Source organism: Petaurus breviceps, unplaced genomic scaffold (assembly GCF_028583685.1).
Source record: "Petaurus breviceps papuanus isolate PSGF00001 unplaced genomic scaffold, PetGlider_PUasm1.0 221, whole genome shotgun sequence".
Lineage (NCBI taxonomy): Eukaryota > Metazoa > Chordata > Mammalia > Diprotodontia > Petauridae > Petaurus > Petaurus breviceps.
The window spans coordinates 4,111,036-4,128,217 of record NW_027185877.1 but is presented as its reverse complement, the minus strand read 5'-3'; the positions used below and the strand labels follow the sequence as shown (position 1 = coordinate 4,128,217).

The 17,182-nt window shown below is 37.0% G+C and overlaps 1 protein-coding gene across 4 annotated transcripts in view; it reads left to right on the top strand.

Annotated features, from left to right (window-relative positions):
* The window catches only part of SYT1 (synaptotagmin 1), a 766,356-nt gene that overhangs the window by 380,334 nt on the left and 368,840 nt on the right, over positions 1-17,182 (top strand). The gene's annotated exons all lie outside the window — the stretch shown is intronic.

The following is a 17,182-nucleotide window of genomic DNA, read 5'->3' as shown; positions in this document are numbered from 1 at the left end:
GATAGGACTGTCCCAGTGACAGGGCAATAAATTTGGCATCTTCAGAGTTTAAGAAGACACCAGATTACACCCCACAGCTCAAGCCACTGGAGCATAAAATACGCAATGAAATGCCTTGACAAGCCAACTCCAGGACAGTAACTAAAAGGAAAAAGTTATTCTTTGTTATTGTTAGTTATTGTTCTCTTCAATCTCATTTAAATTTTTGTTCAGCAAAATCATTGTTTCTCTCTTAATGGAAGCCTCATCTCCTTATTAGCTGCTACTAAGGTAGGTTGAGTTATTCATTCAGGATTTCTCAAGCAAGTAGAAATGTAGTTAGTTTAACAAATTGCTACTGCCTTCCTAGGAAGACTATTGATACAGTAATGCCAAAATGACCAGTTTCTGTTCAGAAGTTGGTAAATTTAGCAAAAAAAAAAAAGTCCATTTAATTAGTGTCATAGAGATGAAATCCAATCCAATTAATATTTATTAAGCACCTAATAACTTTAAGACATTGAAATATCTATGCTAGATACTAGAGATACAAAGATAAAATAAAAAGCAATTTCAGCCTTCGTGGTGCTTAAATGTTACTGGAAAAAAAAACTTGCTGGAAATTTTTAATTTTCCAAGGTTTTTCTTTGTTTTCCAGTGGATTTTTGGTAAATATAGGAAAAAATGTCAATTTTTAAAATTATTTCATAATGGTAAAGTGAAAAGAGTTCTGGATTTAGTCAGAAGACCTGGGCTCAATTTTTGTCTCTTCTGTTTACAACATCTCTGTGGGCCTCATCTGTAAAATTAGGAGTGGGAGAAACTAGATCTCTCAGATCACTTTTAGCTCTAAATTTGTGCTCCTTTGGTCCAAAAAATATCATGATTTTACTCATAACTATCTGTTATCTTAATGACATTATTTATCCTCATATTCACTCAGTACTGAAAACTACCATGAATTTTATTCTGACATATTTTTTTATGCCCAGGTTATCTATTGGATATGGTTTCACTGACCTTGGGATGTTTAGAATTTCTTTTTTCATCATTTGCTTCATTAATTTGCCAATCCTTGATTTCTGATTTTCCATCGCAACGATTTCCATTTTGTTTTAAAAAATCAATAACTAGTCAGCTCTTTTCCACTCTTCTCCAAAACGCTTTAGACATTTTGATAACAAATTCTCTTAACATTCTAGAATGGGTACCATGAGGAGCTAATAACACATCAATTTTTAGATTTGCCAACATTGCATCTTCTTGTCCTAATTTCTAAGAGAGTGTTTTTATAATATCATTTATATAAAGTTAAAACATCTTAGCAGGGACAGTATCAATTTACATATGCATATATATTTTGTGAATCTCTATTCCATATATAAACTTTCTTGTCAGTTTTATATATGTGTATATATGTCTGTATGCATGCATAAATGTTTTATGTAACCTTTATCACTTTGTAGACTATCATTTCAAAACAATCCAACATTTATTAAAAGCCTGATCTGTGCAAATTATTAGGATAGATGCTGGAGCTACAAAAAACACAAATAGATGTCCCTGACACCAACCGGCTTATATCCATGAATTAGAAAATGTTTCCTGATTACAATAGTCACTGTGAAAATAATTGCAAAATATAGAAAGTTTTATTTAATTTAATACAAACTCTTACTGTGATTATTTTCTGAGTCTTGTATTTTTTCTTAGAGCAGAATGCATTACCTTGTAACTCCTCTACTCAAAAGCCTTCAGTGGTACCCCATTACCTACTGAATAAAGTATAAAACCCTGACCCTAACAACCTAATGTCCAGAAATCTATCTATAACCTACCTTTCCATATTACCTTCTATTTCCTATCCAAGAGGTACTATTTTCTGATCCTTATTCTTATCCTGTTATCTCCCTTGCCCATATCATTGCCCAGACCAGAACAGAATCTCCTCCTTTCTGTCCCCTTCTTCTGCCTAGGAATGACTGACTCTGTCTCTTAAAGTTCTTTCTTTCCTTCAAGGTTGGACTCAAATCACATATTCAAGGAAAGAAGACTTTCCTTGAAGACTCCTTTTGGCCCTAGGGGAAAAGCATCTTTGGTTCCTCAAATTTCTCATAGTACTTTGCCTTTAATGTCTTTCTTATTTCATAGGTGTTTGTGTCATTGTATCATTCTCACCTTTTTAGATTAGTCCTTTAAAATAAGATCTCAGTCACATATGTCTTTATATGCCCTCTACCTATCCCAGTCTCTTGCCAAAAGCTATGAAGTTCCCCCAACATAGATACTCCCCAAAATGACATAAATTAGCAACTTATCTCTAATCTGCAATAACCTTATTCAGTTCACTGAGAGTAACTTATCCATGGTCCCATAATTAACATGTGTGAGAGGCAGGACACCTGAACTCAGATCTTGCTGACCTGAGAGCTGGAACTCTATCCACTAATTCATGATGTAATTGCCTGATGTAAGAGTATAGAATCATAGATATAACTGAGAGAAGTCTTCGAGACCAGCAATTCTAAGTCCTCTTTCTGCAGATAAGAAAGCTGAGTCTAGGAAAGGCTATCTGATTTATCCATCACCATAGAGGTAGTAAGTAGTCTTGAACCCAAATACTCTGATTCCAAACCTGCTTACTATTTCATTTTTGCCATGCTATATCCACAAAAGTAAATGTTACAGCACTGAACCAGCCTCACTGCCCCTACTTGTGCTTGAAAGATTGATAACATGCAATGTTATAGGCTAAATATCTACCAAAATGATACAGGAAAGAAGAGTTATGCACCTTGGCAGTTCGAGCTCAGCATGCTGTCTACTTTTTTTGAAATGGCTATGATTGCAATCCAATTTTGCAAAAAAGTGAACCCTGATTTTAAGAGAATGGCTGAAGCTAGAATATTTTAACAGTTTATCATTGAACCTACATAAAGAATAGTTGGTGCTTCCTAAGACTTACTAGTCCATAGGACTATGTCCTCTTTTGAGCCAAGGGAAAAATCTAGAGCTGATGTGAATAGGTTCTATTCATTTAAGATGATAGCAGATGGAAGACGTATGAGATCTATACTTGATGTATTCAGAGCAAAGTTGTTGTGGTGGTGATTTGTACCTCATTCTTGAAAAGGACCACGATATCAGGAGATGATGCCATGACATGAGTGAATTGGATTTAAGTGAGGGAGGACTGTGCAAAGTCATCAGCCTTACTTTCTCCTCCAGAGCCATCTTGGTCCAGTGGCAAGATATAAATCAGGACAACTGGAGATGGCCCTGGGCACAGTGGGAGACCTTGGCCTTTTTAAGCTGAAGTCTTCAACAGATCTCCGCTTGAGTGAGGCAATGCCCTTTCTTTGATTTAAGGCTAAATAAGAAATGAAGCAGAGAATGCATTTTTTTACCTACTCAAAAAAAGAATAGAAGAAAAGCCAGTCTAAGAGGGGAAGACCTTTGGGTTTCTGGCCAAAACAGGAATAGTTGCTATTTACATTCACTCTGAGACAATCAGGGCCCAGACAATGAATAAGTGATCTATTTTTGGTCTATCAATGAGAACCAGAATGATTTCAATTTAAACCATGGTCCCTAAAGAAGAAATTGAGCCTGTAACCCCAAGATATCTTGTGAGGTTTCAGGGATCAAAATTTACATTCCTTTGTGTAGAATACCCATAGGTAAGGGTATGAAAGAATAGCTGTGTTGCCCAACTGGCAAATTCCAATACTCACAGAGGTGGTTATTGTTTGACCTTTATTCTCAAAGAGGACCATGGTATCAGGGAGGAGATGCCATAACATGCAAGTGAATTGGATTTAAGTGAGGGAGGGCTGTGCAAAGTCACTGGCCTCACTTTCTCCTTCCTCAAAGTAAAGTGCTGCAGATTTTATATACTTAGCAATAGAACACATAATAGGACTTAATAAATTATTGTGGACTTGAATTATGAAATTCAGCATCTGAACTTGTAGTCATAAGATGTGAGTTTTGAATCCCAGCTCTGCCATTTGCTAGTTTTGAGATCTCAGGTAAGTTATTCCACCATTCTGCTATTCAGATTCCTTGTATATAAAATAACATACATAATGACAGTACCTCCCCATCTGAATTGTGGTGCTGGAGAAGACTTTTGAGAGTCCCTTGGACAGCAAGGAGATCAAATTAGTCAGTACACAAAGAAATTAGTTCAAGTTATTCTCTGGAAAGTCAAATACTGAAGCTGAAGCTTAAATACTTTGGCCACACAACGAGAAAATGGGGCTCATTTGGAAAGACCGTGATGTTGAGAAAGATTGAAGGCAAAGGAAAAGGGAACAGAAGAGGATGAAATTGATAGAAAAAAAGAACATGACGTTGGAAAACTTCAGTAGAGGATAGAAGGGCCTGGCATACTGTGGTCCTTGAGGTCATAAGAGTCAGATATGACCAAACAACAGTAAGAACAACAAAAGCCTCACAGAGCTAATAGGAGGAAAGAACTCTGCTAAGACAGAATCTAACATTATCCCCCAAACATAGGCACTCGATAAATACTTGCTGTTCCAACCCTAAGGCAATTTCTACTTAGCCTCAGAGGAAAGAACAAGAAACAATTGATGAAAGTTGCAAAGGGACAGATATAGTATTATGAAGGAAGGAAAAACCTTGTTACCAATTAGAATTTGTATGAGTCAATATACAATGGGGGACCTGGGTTATGTTTTGGGTTCTTTTTACTTGTTTTTGTAAATTGGATTACAATAATCACACTACAGTTTTGAATTACTAGAGAAAAAAGTTCAAAATTGAAAATACTATTTGGGTTCTTAAGTCAAATTAGCAAAGCTTAGATACTCTAAGTATCTAAGTCAGCTTAGTGAATAGCCAAGTAAAGTGGCTTGGCCATTGACTGTGATTCACCAACATGTTCAATATTTAACTTGAATGGCTGGATGACTGTGACTCATAAAATGGCAATTAGTTCTTAAGCAATAGTTCTACCAAGGCACTTCAGGGAGGAAAGCTTCCAGGAGCTTGCCAAGATTTCGTCAACAAGATTAAGAAGAAAGTCAGTTTTCCAAGGTGATAAGAAGTTGAAAGTATTGGTATTGGGATTTGAGGATTTTTTTTAGAATATGAAAGCCAGAATAAGTCCAACTTGAAATCTTTGAAGAGTGTGTATTGGAATCCTTATTTAGTGAAGGAGGAATGAATACCAACACTAACGTGTAATTGGTTGGAAATAGAACTTTTGATGCCACATCTGGAGAAGAGAATAATATAAACCACTACAGGTAGTAATTACTGGAGGTAATTGTAATGCAGCTTGAGTGGTAAACATTAATGAGAAAGATTTCCAAGCAAATAAAATCACAAGCATCAAAAAGACAAAAAGTTTGTGATAAATGGTTCATTTAGGCATGCGGTGCTGTGTGGGCAAAATTGGATTGCAATCATAGCCATTTCAAAAAAAATGAAAACATTAGGAGAAAAGGAAATTGGACAGAAATGGCATGGAAATTATAGCCTTTGTTCCATTTCTGAAGAACCCTTTTTGAGGCATCATCATGAGTGGGCAGCAAATTCCTTACAATCTCCTGCTAAAACTCTTGTGATAGCTTAGAGACCATAAATTAGAAATAACCATGTTGAAACAAATAATGGATTATTTCTCAGTGATTATTTCTTTTTTGCCATGAAATATATCAAGTTCACTCCTTAAATTGACCTCTGATTTTCAAAGTTTGTAATTTTTGTAAAAAAATACTTGCCATAATTTGATCTGTCCACTAATGGGATAATTGAAAAAAAAAACTGTTCAAATAGAGAAATGGGGTGAAGGCAATAGGATACAGGGTGGGGGGGACTGTAAAGATAATTGGCCAATCTTTGGACTGGTCCTAGGATTTCACTGATATAAGGAACATCCTGATCAGAAAACTCCCTCTACCATTAAAAGATGGCCCCTTCTCTACAACTGAGTCGTAGACTAAGGATTAGCCTAAAGGATTGAGAGATTGCATGACTTACCCAGGGACTTACAGCCAATATGTGTCAGAGGCAGATATTGAATCTAGATCTTTATTTATTATGTCTTGTGAATTCTGCTCCCCTTATGATCTGTTGGTAATCATACATTATATTGCTATATAATTATTATCATTATGGGAAAGCAACATAGAATAGAGTATAGACATTAGACTTACAGTGAGGGAGACCTAGGTTCAAATACTAATACTTACTGGTTATGTGACTATGAGCAAGTCACTTGACCTCTCTAGCCTCAGTTTCCTTATCTATAAATGGAGATAATAGTACCTGTGATACCTACCTTAAAGGGTTGTCATGAAGGCCCAAATGAAAGAATGTATTAAAACCACTTTGAAAATTTTAAGCGCTTTATAAATGTCTATTTTTTATTGCTGCCAGTGAAGTAATGAAGTAACATATTCATACACACACACACATAGATACACACAAACACATACAGCATTTTAATATTCCTTATTTTGTGTAGCTGATACTATCATGGATCATGGGATGTGAGTATCCCTATGTGAATAATAGCACATTTTGAATTAAAATTTAAAATGGGTATTATGTGTTGGGAATAGGTTATTAGTTATTATAAATTATACCGGTCATTTTCCTGAGTCTTTATTTGCAGGAATTAGATGAAGTCCTAAGGCTATAAAACAATCAACATCTTCTGTTCATTTCTTTGCTATTAAAACATCTGTAACTTGGTTTCATTGCATTAATATTTTAAAATATCCTTTGGCATTCTTTATTAAGTATCACTAATTAGTGACTTCTATTAGCTTTGTTGACATATTTTGTTCAATCCAATTCTTATAATTAGCTTACAGGTAATCACTTAAATTAGTTCCTGTACATAAAAAGATTTTGGGTTATTGTCTTTGGAAGAAATATTATATCCTGATTTCAAGAATGCAAGTTGCTGGCATACAGGACCAAAAAGCACATTATTTTACATGTCAGTAAATAGCAGTTGGATCTTTGGAGAGGACGGCTTAAACTAGATTTGGAATGCCTGAAGCAAAATCTCTGTTTATTTTCTTATTTTATTTGACTTGACTGGGCTCTGTTTTCATTAACATTTTCTCTTTGACCTTTCAAATTATAGACCCTTTCTAACCTAAAAAGATGTTGTTATAAAAGAAGAATGTGCTTATTTCTTACAAGTCTTTGAAAGATTGTGCCTTTTTGAAGTATTAGTTCTTTTTAAAATAAAGTAGTCTGAAATTTCAGGTAAAATTAATTACTGTCTTTTTTTTATTTTTCATGTTTTTGTTGGACTATAGGTGAAGTAATACTGGTAAATAGAAGTTTTATTATATCCACATATGTATATACATAAACACAAGCATGTGTTTTTATACATATGTGTGTATGTATATGTGTGTATATATATATATATATATATGAAAACTGCTGATTGTAGGATGGTTTGGAGAATTTAATGGTATACTTTTTAATTTTAAAAAGTCTGGCCCATAAAGATAAGATGCATAATGGAATTTCTCAACTAGTCATTGTTTCTTCACATATTTTTTGGCACTGCTGCCCATTTCTTCACTCTGAGAGAATGAATGCTAGTCAGATATCATAGCATAAATTCTGAAGTCTAAATTAGGAGGCAAAAGTATTAAGTACAAAGTGGATTTTTTGAGAGTATTAACTTCAGCAAGTGTTTTTAAGTAAATAGAAGTCTATTTTTTAATAGACAAGGATGGACTTTAGTTATATTCGTCTGTTATCTGAAATATTCAAATACTTAGAAAGAACTGTGACCTCAGGTATACAGAGGCAGTGGGAAGAGTCAGGGGAACTGAGTTTCAAATGCAGTCTCTGACACTATCAGTGTTACCTTTGGTCGAGTCATTCAAGTTTTCTTTGCCTCAGTTTCTTCCTTTGTAAAAGGGGGGATAGATTAGCTGTTGTCTGAGGTCCCACTAACATATTACTCTCTATATGCCCATATGTGTTCCCTCCAATAATAATGACAATAAGGTAGTGCTTTAAAATTTCTAAAGTTTAGAGAGAGATGTGTGTATGTATGTTATTAGGTCCTCAGAACAACCTTGTGAGGTAGGTGCTGTTGTTACCCCCATTTTAAATATGAGAAAACTGAGGCTGAGAAAGGTTAAATGACATGCACAGTGTTGCAGAGGTAGTGTCTGAGATAAAATTTGAACTCAGATCTTTCTGATACCATCTTTGATGGCATCCTTTGCTCCAATTCTTCATAGTTTCTAGTTTGTTTTGTGTCATGGTCTCTGCAGACCCATCAAGTTCTTTTCCCTTGCCTTCTAAAACACTTTTTTAAAAATTGTTTAATTATTATTGTGAAAATATGTTTAATGTGAGTGCATATGTAGAGCCTATATTGGTTTGCATGCCGACTTGGAAAAGGGGTGAGGTGGAGAAAATTTGGAACTCAAAAGCTTGTGGAACTGAATGTTATAAACTAAAAATAAATAAATATTTTTTTTTTAGAAAATGTTTAGATAATTTCATACAAACACCTTAATTTACAGATAAGGTGACAGCTATTTCAGGATCTAACACTAGGACCCAAAATCTCTGCATTGTAGCCTACAGTTCTTTGCATTTCACCACATTAACATATGATAAAAACTATCTATACCTATGAAGAAAGAGGCAGTTTCTGAGTTTGTTGATTCATGGTGCATCAGTGGTCAGTGTTCTAATTCATTTTTTTGCATATTTCTTTATCTCTCATGCATTTATTTTTCCCTTAGATACAAGTATTCAGTTGTGAGTCATCTAAATCACTGTGAAAAAAATCATAACCTGTTCTTGAGACTGTCTAAAGAGTTCAGTGAATGGATTTCTTGGGAATTCTTCATTCTACTGAATACCAAGTTTTTAACAAAAACCACAGTAATCTCACAAGTGGGTGACTTTGCTCCTGAAAGGATGAGTCATTGGATATTGCATGTTTGATTCTGTTAGTAATAGGCTACTCTGTTACCAGATACTTGGTAGTATATGACAGTTCTATTCCTTTCAATGCTGGCACGACACAGACATCCAAAGGTGAGTTTTGCTACCTAAGTCTATCTGTGGTTCTAATAGGACTTTATTTTTTAAATGCTTTATTAACTTCTAATTTACATCATTCATTTCTGCCAAATTTTGAGTTACAAATTTTCTCCCCATTTTTCCCCTATCCACCACGCCAAAATAGCAGTCCCACAGGATATCCCCTCCTCTAATCTGCTCTCTTCCATATTTTCTCCCATATCCCTTTTGACTTTTCCAGTGGATCTCTATGCCCCAGTGCCTGTATATCTTATTTCCCAATTATATGTAAAATAGTATTAATAACATATATTTGAATATTTGATTTTAAAACTTTGAATTCCAGATTCATTCCCTTGATAAGCAGTTCAGTATGGGTTGTACATGTGTGGCTAATGCAAAACAATAACATAGTAGATATATTGTAAAAGACTAACTATATTTCCCTCCCTTCTATTCCACCTCCCACTTGTTTTATTCTTTACTTTGATCCCATCCCTTTTCAAAAGTGGGTGCTCCCAAATTCCCTCCCCCCCCCCCCCCCGCCCTCCCTTCCACCATGCCCCCTCTCATCCCCTTCCCCCCCTACTCTCCTGGAGGGTGAGATACCCTATTTAGTGTGTATTTCATTCCCTCCTCAAGCCAAATTCAATGGGAATAAGGTTGACCCATTCCCTTTTGCCTTCCTATTCTTCCCCTCCATTGTAACCATTTTCCCTTGCCTCTTCTATATGAGATAGTTTACCCCATTCTGTCTCTCCCCATCTCATCTCATTATATTTCTCTCTCACCTCTTAATTTCACCTTGTAAGTATCATTGCTTCCTGTTAAATTGGTCCTGTGCCCTCTATCTATGTATACCTGTAAACGTATATACACACATTCACATATGTATTCATATGCCAATATACCCTCATATATATATGTGTATATATATGTATATTTCTATTCCCTTCAACTACTGAGAAAAGTTTCATAAGTTACAATTATTGTTTTTCCATGTAGGAATGTTAGTAGTTCAACTTTGATAAGTTCCTTATGATTTCTTTTCCCTGTTTACCTTCTCATGCTTCTCTTGCTTCTTGTATCTGAATGTCAAATTTTGTGTTCAACTCTGGTTTTTTTCAGCAAGAATGCTTGAAAGTCCTCTATTCCACTGAATGACTATATTTTCCCCTGAAACATGATACTCTGTTTTGCTGGGTAGGTGACTCTTGGTTTTAATCCCAGCTCCTTGGACCTCCCAAATATCATCTTCCAAGCCCTTCGATCCCTCAGTGTAGAAGCTGCCAGATCCTGGGTTATCCTGATTATGTTTCTACAATATTCAAATTGTTTCTTCCTGGCTGCTTGTAATATTCTCTCCTTAATCTGGGAATTCCATAACCTGGCTATAATATTCCTAGGAGTTTTCTTTTTGGGATCTTTTTCAGGAGGTGATTGGTGGATTCTTTCAACCTCTATTTTGCCCTCTGGTTCTAAAACATCGGGGCAGTTTTCTTTGGATCGATTTTCCAGGTCAGTGGTTTTTCCCATGAGATATTTCACATTGTCTTCTATTCTTTCATTTGTTTGGATCTGTTTAACATCATCTTGATTTCTCATAAAGTCATTAGCTTCCATTTGCTCCAAGCTAATTCTGAAGCCATAATTCTCCTCATTGAGCTTTTGAGATTCTTTTTCCATCTGGAAAATTCGGCTTTTTAAGGCATTCTTCTCCTCATTGCCTTTTTGAGCCTCTTTTGCCATTTGAGTTAGTCTACTTTTTAAGGTGTGATTTTCCTCAGTCAGGCCGTTGACTCTCATTTTCTTGCTTCGTTCTCATTTCTCTTCCCAGTTTTTCCTCCACTTACCTTATCTGCTTCTTAAGGTCCTCTATGGCCTGTAACTAGCTCGTGTTTTCCTTTGAAGCTTTTGATACAGGAGTTCTGACTTCACTGTCTTCCTCCTGTTCCATGCTTTGCTCCTTTTTGTCCCCAAAATAGGAGTCTATTGTTGGAATCTTCTGTCTGCTTTGTTTCCTTTGCCTGGTCATGTTGCCCCTCAGTCACTTGACCCCTGGGCTTTTGCTACAGTAGGACTCTGCCACCAGACAGGGGAGCTTTCGTCCCAAATGCTGGGGTTTTCTCAGCTGCCAGAGGTATTAGATGGGTGCCTTCTCTGAGGTCTCCACACACTCTGGCAAACTGGACACACACCCTAGGACCTCCACCCTAGACTGCAATCCAGGTCCAAGCAGGTTAAAGCAAGAGCGATTACCCCTCAGACTGGTGCTTGGTCCACTTACACTCTGCAGGCCAGGAGCTGAAGCTGCCATGTGGCACTGGCTGGCTGTGCCAGCGTCTCAGTGGCTTCTCGCCCTGGGGGCAAAAGCCATGCACTCACACTTACTGGGTCCCAAGTCCAGGCTGCACTGACCTCTCACTTTGTCCTTTGCAACTATGTGTTGATAAATCTGGAAAGGGCCACAGCTGCTGCTGATCTGGAGTCCCTCAGGCCCACCCTGGGGCTAAATCCTAGGTGTGGAGCTGGGCTCAGCTCCTAGAGGGCTGGGCTGGCTGATTCCTTCTGGCCTGCTGGGCTGTCCTCAGTGGGAGGTTAGCTTCTCTGTGTCATTTTGTGGGTTCTGCAGCTCCAAAGTTTGTTTAGAGTCCCCTTTTTACATGGATTGGGTAAGGTGCAGAGCAGCAGGGAGGTCCTACTTCTACTCTGCCATCTTGACTCCTCTCTCCTCTAATAGGACTCTTGATTCTTCACTTTACTTGGGGATACCATCCTTCTAATTCTAGGCTTTGCTATTGTCCTTTTTCATTGTAACATACTATGTGCCACTATCTTAATAGAGAATGAAAGTTTCAGACTGTTTAAATGCAAAGGGAGATCTTTACAAGATATTTACAGTCTTACAACCATTTCCAAAGGAAAACAAATAGGAATTTAGATATAAGCAATGTGGATACTCCTATGTCTGTCCTTACCTGTGTAACCTGGGATGACATATCATATCACTTCTCTGCTGTTCTTTTTCCTTATCTGAGAAATGAAAGAGTATTCTTAGAAAAATTCCATGACTCCTTCCACCTCTAGCATTTTAGTGAAAGATATAATAGAATAAGAAAACCATGACCCTCTTTTATGACCCTTTATTTTTGAGAAACTTTGTTGACTTTTATTTCCTGTGTTTATTATCCTTATTTATAGAAGCCATATGATAAACTTAAAATATTTAAATGTTTTAAACCTCTTAGATATGTGAAGAAAGAAATTACAGACAGGAATTATGAAGGCCTGATTTATAAATATTTATATGTAAAAGTAGGCAAGTATAGACTTTCTCTAACACCCCCTTCCCAAAGGCCACTTTTAATGGAGTCAAATAGGTGGTATCACCCTTCCCAATTTTAGATAACTAAGCCATCTGGTCAGAAGAACTTTCTAACCCAACATCTCTTCCCCAATATCCCAAGTTATTTTCCCTCTGGCAAATTTTGCATGCCTGGTCTTCTGTCTTTCTTTCATATATTTCAACTCAGAAAAAAACACCTTCCCTCCTCTTCTCCCACCTGGGGCTGGAAAGGCTAAGTCACAGAGAAATAAAATTTCTTTGATATGGATCCAAGTGATATAAAGAAATCAGCCTTTACCAAGGCTACAAAGGACCCAAAACCTCCAGGAACTCTGCTCAGAAGATATCTCTTATCATCTGAGAATCATAGAACATAAGAGCTTGAAGAAACATATAAATCTAGTTCAATTCTTTCATCTTAGAGTTGAGAGATAAAGTGAGTGAATCAGCTTGTAAATATCAGTACTGAGATTCTAACCAAGGATTTCTGACTACTAGTCTAGTTCTTTTTCCATTATTCTCAAGTGTGTCCTAAGTGAATTACAGGACTTGTTTCCAAGATTTTGAAGCATCCAATCTAACTAAGGGAGCTAGAACTATTTCATTTAACAACCTCTTTAAAGCCTAGAATTGCCTAAGGGATGGGGGGCTAGAAGGTAATTGAGAAGGCCTGAATTTCCCCAAGGGGTTGGGAGGATGGAAGAAAACTAGAGTTTTCCTGAGCAAAAAGACTGACTTGGAGCTATCCCTGGTGCTGACTGTGGTTCTTCCTCATCTACCATTCAGGTCCTAACCTCTCATGTTTTTCAAAAGTCTCCCTACCTTTATCCCTATTTGTGACCATAGTTCTTTCTTGTATCTCAAACAATCTCACCATGAGCCAATATCTGGATTCAAATTCACACAGCCTTTTAAATGAAAACTATGGCAAACACATTCTGCTTTTAACCTCATCTGGTCCTGATCTTACCTGTTTGACCACTTCTCTCATTTAAGCCCTGCTAGTTTTCTGTTCCATTAGCAACTCCTGCTGCTCTCAGGGTAAGAGAGGGTAATGATTTTCCCATAAGTATTTTAAAAACACTCTTCCAACTTTTCCTCAGTTACTTTAAGAAAACTTTGACCTTTTTTCCCTCTCCTCTTCATTCCATTGGTGAGTCATGAATGCACCATGGTAGCATGGTAAGTCAACTCCTACATGAAACAAAAAGAAAAACAAATGGTTTTTTTTTAAGCAATTGGGGTTAAGTAACTTGCTCAAGGTTACACGGCCAGTTGTTTCTGGGTGTGGTGCTGAGTATCTGAGCCTGGGATTCGATCCAGGTCATCCCAACACTGGAGCCGGTGCTCTTACTCGCTGAGCCACCTGGCCGCCCCAACTGAAAGTAGACTTTTTTTTTTTTTCTTGGAGGGCAATCAGGGTTAAGTGACTTGCCTAAGGTCACATGGCTGGTTTTTGTGTTGTGTTGGAGGCCAGATTTGAACTCTGGTCCTCCTGACTCCAGGGCCGGTACTCTACTCACTGCACCATCTAGCCACCCCCAAAACAAATGTTTTGAGATGAAATTAGACAAGATTTTTTTAAGTAACCAGAAATTTTCTTTAGAATGCCTACAAAAGACTCTTAATCTACTTCCTCCTATAATTAAATCTGCTTCACTTCAAGCACCTCATTCAAAAGAGATAAACAAAAACTATTTCTTATTCAATTTAATTGCTTTCCTCTTTTGCTTAATTACTAGTAATGTGGCAGCATTGTTTTATACTATTAAATAAGTCCAAGCCCATCATTGAACTGCCTTCAGTACACACAGAAAATCGGGAGTAAGATCAGCTAGTGTGTTAGGCTATCTGACCACTGCTCTCATCATTGGTATTTATTTCCCTAGTTCTGGTACATGTTGACCACAGGCAATGATGCAAAAATAGAGATTTTATGGAGTCCAGAGATTTACACATCTGCCCCTTGGCCATCATATCTGCTTTAATGGGTTCAGTTAGTATCTCCATGAAGACATCTCTTAGTTCTGCACCTCCCAACCCCAACATCTCTCCCCATAGTTTCTATACCATGTTTTAACTGCATTTGTATGTCCTTCTAGTATCCTGAACTCACTTCTTTTTTCAAATGTATTTATTTGCTTTTTGGAGGGGGAAGGGCAGGGCAATTGGGGTTAAGTGACTTGCCCAAGATCACATGTCTAGTATGTGTTAAGTTTCATAGGCCAGATTTGAACTCAGGTCCTCCTGTCTCCCGGGCCAGTGCTCTACTCACTGTGCCACTAGCTTCCCCCTGAACTCACTTCTTGCCCTCTAAAAGTAACCCCTTCTCCCCACTTCCCTCTTTCTATTGATGATACTATAATGTTCTCAGTTGCCCAAGATTCAGAATTCAGATTTGTGTCCTACTCTTCTCATTCCCATATTTTTCCAGGTCCAATAAGTTGTCATGTGGTTTCAATGTTATATAAATGATTCCAAGAGCATAAAATAGAATTCAAGTACGTCTATGATCTGGATCTCATGTATCTTTTCAGGAATGTTTTACTCTAGTCTCCTTCACTAGTCTCCCTACCTCTAGCCTCTCTCTCTCTCTCCAGTTTACCTCCCTATAACTACCACGCTAATCTTCCCAAAGCAAAGATTTGACCCTGTGACTCACCTGTTCAACCAATTCAAATGACTTCTTGTAACCTGTAGTATCTAATGTAAATCCCTGTTTGGCAATAACTGACAAATAATCTTTCTAACCTTATTATATATTGCTCTGCTTCAGGCAGTCCCTCATCCAACCAAACTGACTTCCTTTCTTTTCCTTGCCCATAACATTCAGATCGATCACTGGACTTCAAATCAGAAAAACTTGGTTTCAAAACTTATCTCAGGCACTAACTAGCTATGTGATTCTGGGAAAATCATGTAAACACTGTGTGCCTCAGTTTCTTCATATGTAAAATAAGAGAGTTGAACTCAATGGCCTGAAAGTCTCTTATCTATAACTGTTATCTTGGTCTCATTTTGGTGCTTTTCCCCAGTTTGTTCTACAAGCCTAGAATTCATGCCCTTCTCTCCCCAGCCTCTTGAAATCCTTAGATTCCTTCACTATTTAACTCAATACTACCTCCAATATGAGGTGTCTCTTCATCCCCCACACTGCTGATGCTACCATTTGGAATCACTTTCTATTTATTTTTATACATATGTGTTTTGTCTTTCCCTATTTAAGCTTTTTGAGGTCAAGAAAGTTTCATGTTAATCTTTGTAGCTGCTGTGCCTATCACAGTACTGGCAAAGTGTATTGATTGATTAAGAGCAGAACATAAATACATACCTTATATGCAGTGTAATTTCAGAACCTTTGAAAGCTCCACATGCCAATATTATACTTATCCCTATGCCTTACTGGCTTTCTTAGATCTGGTCCTGGACCAAATAAGGAAGGATAGATTAATAGTAAATCAAGGGGGCAGCTAGATGGTGCAGTGAAAAGAGTATTGGCCCTGGAGCAGGAGGACCTGAGTTCAAATTCAGCCTTAGACACTTGACACACTTACTAGCTATGTGACCTTGGGCAAGTCACTTAACCCCAATCACCTTGCCTTTCCCCATTCGAAAAGAAAATAGTAAAGCAATAAAGTAGTGTTTGCATTACCTACTTTACAAGGATTGCTGTAAGGGAAGCACCTTACAAAATTTAGGGTGCTATAAAAATATGAATTATTATTGTTTGTTGCTATTATCATCATGTGTATAATTCTCCAAATTATTGTCCCTTTTTCATATGGTCTTAGTGTGTCAGAGTTTTGCTAGTTTAACCTCTATGTTCAAAGCATAAATCTAATCTATAGCTTATCATATTGTCCTCTGGCTGTTCTTGATGTTTGATGACAGGGAACTTATTATTACTTTAGACAACACAGTCCATTTTAAGATAGCTCTCATTGTTAGGATGTTGTTTTTTCCTGTTATCTAAAAGAATAATACATTAGCTGGGTAATATGGAGTTTCACAGGGCATGATTTATCTGCTATTGTTACCTCCCAGTAAACCAAAGGGTCCAAAGAAGATAGATCTGCAAAAGAATGTAATGTTCTTGAGGCCAGACTTTTTGTTTTTATTTTTACATCCTCAGTATGTAGCCCAGAGTATTGTACATAGTAGGTATTTAATAAATAAATATATATTGAATAGAACAAAATAAAAGAAGGTACATTTTGACAGCTCAATTACATCCTGCAGTCTCCCAACAGCAAAACAAATTCTATTTATTCTGTTTTAATTAAGACTACAAAGCCCTTGAGCAGACTACTAATTAATTCAGCTGCTAAGAAAAGCATGTTCTTAAATATAGGGATTCCTTCTGTCAGGACAATAGAAGGTGGTATTTATTCATTTTAATAATGTTGTAGTATAATCCTAGTTCTGTGGGCAGGTGCATCTTGTGTACTTACTTGCTTGCAGCAAAAACAAAAATAAAAACCAAAAGTGTTTTTCCATCTTGACTAGATAATGAACAGTAAACAAATACAGTTTCCTAAGTCCTGAATGATGACCTGAATGGATTCATGATGTGAAAAACCAGTTAAAAACCATCCATGCGAGCTCCTAGGGGAGCCTTAGTAAAGATAGAGTAGGTACATGTGAGCAAAGGAATCATTTCTGGAATTCTTCATCTGAAGGATCAAAAATCTGTTTGACATTTGAGAATTTTGATGAACTATCCAGAATCAGTTTCTGAGTGCCATGAAAATTGTGTCCAGTGGCAAAAGCACTGTTCTGGATATATCAAGGGACCTGTATTCTAGT